We start from the raw sequence: 12,322 nt of genomic DNA, 5'->3' as shown, positions 1-12,322 counted from the left end.
ATATCCTCAAAAGCAAGGAAACAAGCAAGCCCTTTCTCCCCCCTTTACTCTCCATTTGGCCAAAAAGAAAATAGGTACGAGATTACTTCCGCAGTTACCTCTTAAATTATATTTGTTGTTACATTCAGAAGTTTCCTGGGACCCTGCCAGAATATTTAAGATCAAACTTATTACTGATATTCACTGCATAGTCATCAGACTACATAATTTATGGCACCCATTCTGTTCAGGAAAAAGGAGACATTGCTTTAATATCTATTAGTAATCTGTCACTGTTATTTACATGGGGGGAAAGTGTTAATAAAGGCTGGCATTCTTCTCTGATACATTTCAGGTACCGCAGCAGATCCCACTCAAAACTGTCTGGTACGCTGCCTGGAACAGGCTGCCTCCTCTCCGTAGAAGTGCTGCAGACTCCTTCCAGCAGCATGGAGGTGCCAAACCTGTTCTAGACTCTTTCCTTCCTTCTGGAAACATGACTATCCTTCACCGCATAATCACCTCCTTCTGAACACCTTTTTATTTATGTGTTGTAGGTTTTATCACCTCTACTGCTCGCAGACCCTGCCTGTTTAGGAATGCTGAACAGGAAAACAAATCTGGGTATCTGAAGATAAAGCCCAAGCAAAACTGAAGCTAAGTTATTCTTTGCAATAGCAGCCTAAACAGCACCAGTGGAGCTGACTTATATACTATTACAAAGCTAGAGTTAATAACAACATGAAAGGTTATTCTATTGGCAGGCAGTAACGACAGAGAAGCGGTGGCCAAACGCTGGCTCTTGAGCTGTTCTGTGTTTGCTTACACGCAATTCAAACAAAGGTCCCCAGCCAAGGCTCGCCTGCCTGGTCAGCAGTGGCTCAGTATGTGCTGGCACACCGACAGCTGGGCAATCCGATCTTCCTGCCACAACCCTGCCATCATCACTGGAAAGCTGCTGTTCTCTCCCAAATACGCGACACGTTTATTGTGGGTTTCCCTTCCCCACTCGTTGCCTTCTAAAGACATGTGCCTCAACTCAGCTGGAGACTCTGATAAATGGTATGAAGTTGGGAAGGCAGACCACCCATACACTATCACTGGTTTATTTTCTTAATACAGTAGCAGAGCAGAGAGGGGGAGAGGCACATGTTCGGCCTCCAGCAGTCACACAGGAGACCTGCGTTCACCCATTCCTCTCACCAACAAGAAATCTGAAAGACAAGAGATCATGCACAGTAGAAACATCCTAACCAAAATCCCCCCCTCCAGAAATGACAAATCAAGTCTGTGTTTGCGAGCTAGTGAAGAGAAATACTTCCCAAAATGCTTGATCTAACCTCAGCTGAACCGAAACTATCTCCTCAACTGAGCTTTGTGTGGCAGAGTCAGGAACAGTTAGAGACATGCCTGTAAAATCTCTTCTCCACCCTCAGCTGGGTAGTCCTGATAAACATCCTGGGAACAGCAAAAATTAATATTGCAACACAACAAAAAAACCCGCAGGGTATCCTAGCCTGATGAGGAATTATATTAGGCTCACTGGACCAACTCTTGGCTGATTAAAAACATTCAGCATTCATCACATAACAGTGTAGTAATTCAATAGTATTATTTAGCTGTATTTTCATTTGCATAAATAAAGCCAAGGGAACCACCTTCTCTGTGCTATAAATTGTTGCTCTTCAAGGTTTTTGAGTAGCACTTTCTTTTACTTGGGAGTTGTTTAATAAACTACATCCATCATTATTTAGCCTTCTCTTGTGTGTGGTGCTCCAGTCCTCCTGCTGGATCCCAAGGAGACAAATCATAGTGAATTACTAAACCTTTAATTTACTTTTGATTAAAAAAACCTAAAGGGAAGGAGAGGCAATACATACACATGGGCAAACTGCTTCAAAGGCAACAGAAACTTCGGAAGACGCAGCTGTGCATTCTCCCACCTCTTTTTTTTCTCTTTAAGATTCCAAATGTACTGAAGTCAGCTTCACGTATGCTAGGGAGAAGCTTTCATTTGCTGGATGGCAAGGTATACCATGCACCAGTCAGTCAAAGAACCACTCTTGCTGCTTTCAAGGTTAGTGTTAGACTGAGTTAACCCTTTTTCACAGACATTTTTGTGCAGGAAAAAATGAAGCATGAAGACCAAGTAGTTTCCTAAATTGTGAAGATAGGGAACAAATTCCAACTAAAAACATAGTCTTGCGTTGTGAAAGGGAAATTATCCTCTAAATCCATTGGCAGTACTACTCTAATACTCAGCTGGTAAAAATCACAGAGTCACAAACTCAAATGGCCATCCAAGTTCTGTAATAACTACTTACTTCAAGATTCAATCCAATACTTATTCTCCCACAAAATACCCCTGTAAATAACTAACACATTTCCCAGAAATAGGTGTAATAGAATTGTCATAAAATGGAATACTGTATTTGTTCATTCTACACAAACACATACAGATTGGGAGTAAGCTTCTATTAATTCTGTTGAAGAACACCAACTCTAACATACATAATGAATCTGTCAAAGGTAATAAAATCAGAGAAAGCAACATTTCAAAAATTTTATGGGTTCCTTCTGGATGAAAAACTTGATGAAAAAACAGTTTTAAAAAAGTAGAGCTGTAAATTAAGTAGGAGACAACAGGCAAATTATCTTGACATGGAAAAGGGAAGGGTGGAGGAAAGGTATAACTTCATAACACAACACATGCATCAGACCTGGTGGCGTAACCATGGGTAACAGAACAAGATAAATAAATAAAAATGTGCGCTTTGAATGACTGGAGTATCATCTCAGTGCAACTCACTTCCATGTTTTGGTTTCCTGATTGAGACAAGACCAAGACTTACTTCCAGTCAGTTCTAAAGAAACCAAAACAAAATCAAACCCAAAAGGCAACCTTCATGCAAAAGCAGGAAACAAACTGTCTCCAATTTCATCTTCAAGTTGGATGAAAGGAGATAGAAAAGCTATTTCTTCTATCATCAGAGTGATCTTAATTTAAAAATATATGCTCTTAAGAAGCTTGAACCTGTAAAGTCCTCAGAGTCCAGATCTAATTCTGCAAAGACCTAAAGCTACAGCTCACGTGTAAATATGTAGCAGTGCTGTATCTGTTCCCTTTGCTGGCCTGGGATGCCTCATCACTCAGGTTTACAATGGCAAAGGAGGCACTGTTAGTCTGAAGACACTGAGTAAGCAGCTGACACTTGTGCTGTAGCTGGCTATGGGCAATACCTTTTCAGCCAAGAGATGTGGTAGTCAACTAAGGACAGCTAATTGCCACCCCCACCCCACCCCTCAGCTTACATGTGTGGGCCTTTATATTAGCAATTCAAAGATTAAAAGCCAAACACATGCTTAACCATTTTGCTGGTAGCCACCCAGACGACTACAATCACAGCTCTTCTCCTTGTACAGACAGGCTGGATCACCACAGATTTTTAGAGCAAACCAGGTCCTCTGCCCTGTTACTTATTTCCTTTTAAACTGGTCAGCGTTGCCTTAGATACACACTTCTCTGGATGTGCCATGTACACACATTTAGGGGTATCTATAAGAAATGCTGCAAAACAGACAAAAATTCAATCACATCTTTCTCTAAAAGCCTGTAACTCCACACCAGCTTCACGTTTGACTGGCCAAAGCAAAATTTCAGTGGCTGCCAGCTCAACAGTCTCTCTCAAATCAGCCAGCTGTGACAATCAGTTCTTCTGTTTACACTGAGGGGGTCTGTGTGTGAAGGAAACCACGCACACAAAAATCAAAATAGGCCAAATTTGTCTCTCACTCTTTAATTGGTTACTGATTTGTCTTATTTGTCTTACTCTGTGTTTGTTTTCATACAGATACACACATATATATATGTAAATATATACGTGCAAGCATAAATCACTGGGATAAACTGAGACAAAGATGGCCCAGGAACTGAGATATAAAGCTTGAATTCAACTCCAGTTTCTGCCACAGGCAACTTCTGAGACCCTTCGGAAGCCATTCAAACTCAGATGCTTCCTAATTTCCCATTAATTTAACCTGAGACATTGTCTCTTTATGGAATATTCACTTTATCTTCAGGTACCTGCCTAAATTAGGAGACCAGGCTCCCCCTGCAGCCAGTCATAGAAAGAGGCTGCCCAGCAGACTGATCCAGAAAACAAGCTCCATGCATTCAAAATACACTGGAAAACCTTCTTTCTCTGTTGAGTATATAAGGACTGCAGGAAAGCCAACTTTAACTAAGGCAGATAAAGTCCTTGTCTGCAGTGTGCACACGTGTCAGCCTCCTGTGCACTTCAGCTAAGTGTTGTCATTCCTCTTTTATGGTCTGGAACTATCTCCTAACGGTCTCAGCAGAATAAGCATAGGAAAGGCTGGGAGACATCAAGGTACTGCACTGATGTGGTTGCATAGGAGACAGTGACCTAAAAAGAACAGATTTTAACCCCTGAGAGGTTTGTGATAGGGACCTGTGAAGCTTACGTGGCAGAATTGAGTCACTTAGGATGCACTGTGTGGGAAGAACCAGCCCATCCAACAGTTTTACCTCGCGTTCTTGGGAGGCCCCAGGTGCTGAAGACATCAATACCTCTGTAACTTTAATTTCACCTTGAAGAGTTGCAGGAATGTATTCTAAATGCGTTATATTTACCCTTATACACTATATCCATATAGACACATACAGTGTTAACTATTTCAAGGCCCCCACAGAGAGCTGTTGGCATAGACAGAACATGGGTCTGCATACTATTAAAGCCACACGCACCATCTGCTCCAACATTTTAATGTAATTTACCAGGCAAGAGCTGAGCAGGAAAAAACCTGCTAGATGAAAGATATTAAATTTCCCGTTCCACAAAACACCCCCTGCTGCTTGATATATGAACCTAGCTCATCCATAACCAAAATTTGATTTAAGAACATATTCATAAAGCAAGGTAACTGACATAATTTTTCTGTTGCCTACTAACCTGCTGCCCATGGGGAACTGTCCAAACTGATAACCTTTTTGCCAAAAAAACAAAACAAAAACTAGTGAACATGTTAAGAACTTGAAATTGTTACTGCCCCTCAGACAGCAATTTTGATGATCTTCAATAAATGATTAAAGAAAGATTTATTTACTGCAGCATTGAAGCCAAACAAATTCGACATGTTAAGACTGGTATTTGGCTGAAGGTGGCAGCCCTGGGCCAAGTACTATTTAAATTTTGGGAATAAGTCCTGCAACTGATCTGTAAAAGGGCTTCCAAATGGGAAAGACTTAAACTTTAAGAATCAGATTTCACCAAGTAGTACACTCATGACAAATAAGCTTCCACCTTTTAAAACAAAAGCAATGATATGCAGAAGTTACAACACACTCATGTTCAGCAGTATTCATGAAGTTGTTTAGACAAGGCTAGCTTCCTCAGAAGTACACACAAAATTAGCATGAAATACAGTACTAGGAAAACTACCTTTGCTATATATTCAGGATATCACACACAATTGGAATATCAAGACTGTCCAGCAACTTTTAAAACTATAATTGTATGCAAACTGTTGACAAAAAGTTCCCTCCATAGCCTTGCAATCACAGAACAGTTTGGGTGTGAGGGGGACCTTGAGAGGTCATCTAGTCCAACCCTCCTTAAACGAGCAGGGACATCTTCAACTCGAATGGGTTGCTCAGAGCCCCAGCCAATCTGAGCTGGGACATCCACCACTGCTCTGGGCAACCTGTTCCAGTGTTTCCCCACCCCCACCGTAAAAAATTTCTTCCTTGTATCTAGTCTGAATCTACCCTCTTTTAGTTTAAAACCATTACCCCTTGTCATATCACAACAGGCCCTGCTAAAAAGTCTGTCCCCATGTTCCTTACAAGCCCTCTTTAAGTATTGGAAGGCTGCAATAAGGTGTCCCTGGAGCGTTCTCTTCTCCAGGCTGAACAACCCCAAACTGAGGTTCAGCCTTACTGAAAGGCCCATACCTGCTCATTTCCTTGTTAATGCCGTGACAGTCTCCTACTATTCATACTGGAAAGCTGACATTTCCTCTTCCCCTACACCATTCCCTACTACATTCAAGCTGACAATCAAAAATAAAAAAATAAAGAATAAAACGGGTTTCTTAAGACTGCACATATCAACGTTGCTTTCTGATGTGGAAGGTATAAAAATCTACATACAGCAGGAAAGGCTTACTGACTCCTCTTACTGGTAGCCTAAATACAGCTGCCTTCATGATTCATAATCTTAGGAAACAAGACCTCCACCTGAGCTCCCACCCAGAGCTGAATGGGTGGCTGTGTGCCAGGATGTTTCAAACCACCAGCCAGTGATCAAAAGCAATAATGTCTGACAGTCATTGTAGCAAAACCTCCATTTTTCAACTCAAGACTCATTAAAGGTCAACACAGAAAATTAATATTAAGAATTATCAGAAAAGGAAAAGAGAAGGCAGTCTTTATGCCAGTGTACAAAATCACCATATGCCCACAGCTTGAATGTTACACACTGACCTCCCACAGCAGAAACCTGGAGAAGATCCAGGCAGGAGTGATCATGACTATCGGAATGTACGGATCAGCTCCAACTGTCTGACCAGGACCCTTTGGTCTGGGCAGAAATCAGTGATGAGAATTACAATTAAGATCTAAACAAATCCCGAGTGGCTTAAACAAGGAAAAAGAAACAGCTACTCACTGTCTCTTCTCACATGAGAGAGGAGCTCTGACTGTAACTTGTTGGTCAAAACAAAAAGGAAGTGATTCCTCGTGCAAGTTAAGTTATGCAATTTCTTGCTACAAGACACTGCAGACAGTAAAGGTTTACTGGGACTCAGAAAACACCTCAACAAATAAATGGAAGAAAATTCCACAATGACTACCGAAAACAAACGTACCATTTTCAGCTCAGGAAAACAAACAGCTGCAGGAGTGTATCAGGGAAGGATCAGCATAACCACGCTGGTTCTACTCATCTTCAGGCACCTGCTTGGGATGCCATCGTGATACAGGGATGTCGTGGACTTTGGTTTGATCTGGTGTGCCACCCATAGGTTATTTTCCTTCATGCCTCAGGAGCTCAAAAACATCATGAGAAGTCTTACCAAAAAATTATGGAATTCTCTTTCATAATTTTTTTGGTTTGTGGTTTTTTTTTGTGGGTTTGGGGTTTCTTTTGCTGGGGGCGGGGGGGAGGGAAGTGCTGTATGTGTTTGGGGTTTATTTTGTTTATAAATTATTGGGATTTATAGTCTCTTGGTTTGGGGGTAAACTTTAGTCCAATTTTCTTGCTTCTGCCCCCAGCTAACATATTCTGAGCACTGAGAACATTGCCATTGATTTCAATCAGCAAAGGATCACACCCTAACTGCTTCCAATTTCACAGGTACTGAGCAACACTATGTGATCGCAGCCTCTGAGTAAGCAATGTCCTGTATTCAAAGGTTTGAATCATATAACTCCATACAGACCTAGGAACTTCAGCACCTGCCAATGAACACCAGCTTTGCAAATCTCAGATAACAAACTCCTGAAGCACAGAAATAAATACCTTACATGCTGTTGATTGATATCAATTCTACTGGACCACAACATTTCCTTGTACCATGGACCTAAAACTAAGAGTACTCACTACTATACTCTAAAGTTTCTATATTTTCCCCCAGTGTTAACCAGAATAAAAATTACGCTTCTTTATATCAAAATTCATACATAACGTTCCTATTAAAGTTATGTATTCAGGTACAGTTTAAGGTAAAAACAAAGCACCGAAAAAAGGAAAGTTAAACAGTACAATAAGTTAGATTTTATACTTCTTATTGAACATTGATTATAACAGTGATCTTCTATGTTCACATTACACCAAATAATTGCTCTAGCTTAGCACCATCGGCCTTAGGGAAACATGTAACATCATTCCTTACAATTCAGTGCATCTTTGCGGCAGTGCATATTTTTTCAACAATTACATAAAAATGCTGCCATAGGGTATATGCTTTTGACAGTAGCAACTATCACTGTTAGAGAAATATTCTCTATTTTGTTAGTATGAGAAGGCTTTCCTGAATGCAAACAACTCTTTAAAAAGTACTCAAAAGCTGAATTGGCCTTAATGGAAACAGTACTTAGAAGACTTCATGAAATTTTATTTGCTTTTCCACACAAAGACAACAGAAACCTTGCTTGCTGTTAACACAGAAAATCTGAATGGTCCAGAAGACCGGATCATCCCCGATACCCAGTCAAGGACTAAGAATGAGCCTGGCTGCCCCTCCCTGGGCAAATCCTGATCTGGTTTAACATTTTAAGCATGTGGAAATTTCAAGGGTGAGATAAAGCACTATGGAAGTCCACGCATAATAAAGCAAGGAGTTGCAAGAAAAAGCGCTGGTTTATTCTGTTGCCTCTCATGTTTGGGTTCTTTATCACACCTGTGCTGTGGAGATGTGTGACAGAAACTAAAAATCTAGTGTGTTAAGAAGCATGCAGGAAAAAGCAAGAAGGCCACTGAAACTCTTCACAGACCTCAAAAGGAAAAAAGAGCAGAGAAAGAACACAGGTAACGAAGAGTACTATCAATAGATTTAAACGTATTGGACAATTTTTTCCTATAAACAACGCATTTCTATTTACAGGTACTAAATACCTGTATCATGTTCTATTTAACAGTGGTTAAATTCAAAGAAAGGCTCCTTCCAAAACATAAGGAAAAAAAAAAAATTGAACAGGATTGTCTTTCAGAAAATAAGAAATTTAATGCTGATTGCATGGGGCATTAAAGCTACAATAGAATTTTTCACTTGACTACAAAAATCTTAAAATGATCTGTCAATACCATCAGAATTTGCTACATGAGGAGGTTAACCTCCAAGGAACTGTAGTGAGGTTATTTGGGGTAGGGAGTCATCATTCTAAGACCTGCCAGTCCAATAGAAACTTCTGCCAACATAAAGGAACAGCTACTTAGAGCTAATGTCCTGGCCCCTTTGCCGCATGGACCTTGTCTTTTCATCCCTCCACAAGGCTACTTAAGTTCTTCTGCATTTTTGTTGTGTTTCATACATATTCATATATGAATATATACATTTTCACAAAAAAAAAAAAAAAAAGAAAAAAAATAACCTGTGCTGAAGCATCTTCTTTAAATTAGAACCACCATGGGTAACCAGGCACATCCAGCTTCTGCTTTGAGTGACTGTTTCCGACTGCCTCACAAACCAGGCTTTCATATTCTCTCCTCCTTTCCCATAGGAAAATACTGTCTCATAGAAGGAAAAGCAATGCCTGCCAGAACACATTAGATTTCAGAAATACATATTTGAATAGTCAATATCAAGGAAAAAAATACCCATAAATCAAAAATCCCAAACTGCAAGTTATTAGAAATGTTATAAACTATATAAAAAACCCCAAACAGTTTCTGCAAACTCATCAGTTTCTTCTCCAATTTTTAATCAGCAAGCTGTGTACTACACCATGAAAAGATCTTTTTACATTTGCCTGGTGAACTGGCACACCAAGAGTGAAATATTTCTTCAGCATCAGCTTATCCAAAAAAAATCAGTAACAGTTCTCTTTTTCATTCAGTCCTCCTGAGTTGTTTTCTGGTAGAGCCCTTGAAGAGATTGAGACAGGAATGGGAATTTTGCAGTGCCTAGTCTAGACATCTGACAAAGAAAAGAGACATAGCATCTAGGTTTAGGCACCAGTGCTTACTCCCTCATCAGAGGGCATAGGTCTGTGGTGTGAATCAGTGCTCTGACGCTAGATGCTTTTAAGCTGGGCAATGGGATACTTATCTGTAGTTAAGAAATTTCATTATCAGTGAACAAATGGTGGGGATAAAAAAAAACCCACAAACACCGACCAGCCAACCAAAAAGAAACCAAAACCACAACATAGTGTATTCCTGAGTAGTTCACCTCAGTTCCTTTGCCTGGAAATCTCCATTGACTGAAAATAACACTGTCTCCTATAAAGATGAACAGGCAGTATTCGGAACAAAAGGCACAAGGACAGAGCTATTGGGAAGTCACAGGCCTCCTTCACAAGTTTGATGAAGATCCTATTCCTTGCTGGTCTGCACTGGTTTAAAATGGAAGGCTTTAAAACTGAACCTTTGGTGTTTTTAAGAAATTTAGGGGCATGGGACCAGAACACTAAGTAATATCCACTGATCATAGATATTGGAGACATTAAAGGATATTCTAAAAGTAAAAAAAAAAAGAAACTACTATAGAATTACTGCTGTTCAAATGTGGGATGGCTTTGGAAGGCACTTGAGTTCTGCTAGCAAAAAAAAAGATGGAGCTAGGAAAGAAAATTTTCATCTTCATCCTTCTCCACAGAGAATCTTCCTTTCTGGACTTGCAGATTTTCAATTTTGGGCAAAAGCAGCTTGCTGCCATAACACACTCAAAAATAATCTATGGGTTAGTAATAGCAAATTGTGCTTCACCATAACCAGATACAAGTTGGCATGCCAAGAATCTACTGGGGTTTTAAATCGTTGCAAAAGAGCATTAAAGAGAATACTCAGAGCAGCAGTAAGCAGAGAAGCCTGGTGTTTGACTCCTGACCTTACTGAAAATGTGAACTACCTTGTCCTCGTCATTACTTTAAACCAAATAAGCTAACCATTAACCAACATAATTATTACCACACTTTTTCTTCACTTGTGGTAAACAGATTCCCACACTTCAATAAAATCACATTGAAGTACATTAGACTTAGCTTTTGTAGCCAAGTGTTTTTGCAGCACTACTGGAAGGAGCAGGAAAACAAAACTGTGGCTACATAAAGCATAATTCTCTCTAAATGAAGTAAAAAATGATCGGCACTTCCACAACTGAGTTTGTACCCTCTACAAATACCTTGCTAATAAAGTGAAAGAATCTCCTTCTTGTTTGTTTTAGTAATACAAGTCTAAAAGTCATTCAAAAGCTAGACTTGAGTTACTAAATTCATGAGTTCTTGCAAGATTAGAGTTACAATGAATAGTTAGGACAGTTTTGGTGCAGAAGGGATATAATTTTGAAGACCATAATTCAGAAAGGTGAAAAAGAGCTGAGGCAGAGTAAACTGAGAACTTGGACCACTGCAGAAACCATTGGTGTTTCACACACATTCATTCACATACACACGAACACATACAGTAATTGTTTTTGAGGCCACAGTTTAGCTCTTCTCACACACATTAAAGGAACCCAAACATAAGAACTGAGCAGCATAAAAGCCTTTCAGGAAGAAAGCCTGGCCATTTGTGTGTTACATCTGATGGAAATATTACACAGCAGTATTTCACTTCTGAGCCTGATCAGAAGCTGTATTGTATTTACCACACGATGAATATCATAACCTGGGAAAGAACTTTAGCATAAGCCATTAACCCATTGGGGAGAAACTCTGGAAGAGGATTTATCTTTTTACATGGAAAACAATCACAGTAAAATACATGCAAACTTTGAGGAAAACAAGCAGTGCTAAGTAACTGGGGCCAAAACTGAGCCATTCATAGTTATCATACTTGGACTTCAACAGAAAGAATCGTGAGCACATGAAAATACAATAGCTCAGGAAACCAACTGCAAAAAACACCCTAGCTGAGTGTAACTTGGCTATCTGAAAACACACTTGTGAAAATTAAACAGATCATATTCCAAAAGGCTCCCATACCTAATAAATAGTACTGGAGGACACTGAATGACAGAGGTCTGAGCACATGCTATCTGCGTTGTGCTTACAAAGAATTGCCTATTCTCAGCTAATGAAAAGACAAGCATGTAAATTTCTCTGTATAAAAGTAATCAGAAAAAAACCCACCAATTTCTTCTCTCATTTTGTACTTATGTGTAAGTTTCAGAAAGCAAAATCATCAGGTGACATCGCACTGTAATAATTCCAATTAAAATAAATGATGTTGCTCTTAACATAGTTTACAACCTCATAAATAACCAACCTGAGGAGAAAAGAAACAAAAGAACACCAAAAAGTGACCTACCATTGTTTACCCAGCGACCAAATAGCAATATGAAAGATATCCTCTTTCTCTACTTTAGAAATATAGGAGCACTCTGATATTCCAAACCCATCTCCCAATAAGGGATGCTATTTGCTTACAATACTGTTAAATCGTAAGTAAGAATGCACTTGGCATCTCTTGGAAGAGAAAAAACCCGCACACCCTAATTTGTCAGCTTCTCTTTTAAAGCTGACATCCATCTGTCTCCTTACTGCACAAAATAAAAGGCAAGCTTTCCATTTGCAAGCTCCAGATCGCTCGCTCAATTGCTACACTCAAATCACAGCACACAGGGGCTGCATTCCACCTGAGGACTATTTGTGGCGGCTGCC

General features: G+C 39.8%; 1 protein-coding gene across 2 annotated transcripts in view; it reads right to left on the bottom strand.

Annotated features, from left to right (window-relative positions):
* Positions 1-12,322, bottom strand: part of FARS2 (phenylalanyl-tRNA synthetase 2, mitochondrial) — a 250,347-nt gene that overhangs the window by 163,762 nt on the left and 74,263 nt on the right. The gene's annotated exons all lie outside the window — the stretch shown is intronic.

The sequence above is a fragment of the Egretta garzetta genome, unplaced genomic scaffold (genome assembly GCF_000687185.1).
Source record: "Egretta garzetta isolate BGI_Z169 unplaced genomic scaffold, ASM68718v1 scaffold246, whole genome shotgun sequence".
Taxonomy (NCBI): domain Eukaryota; kingdom Metazoa; phylum Chordata; class Aves; order Pelecaniformes; family Ardeidae; genus Egretta; species Egretta garzetta.
This window is presented reverse-complemented; position numbering and strand designations above follow the sequence as displayed.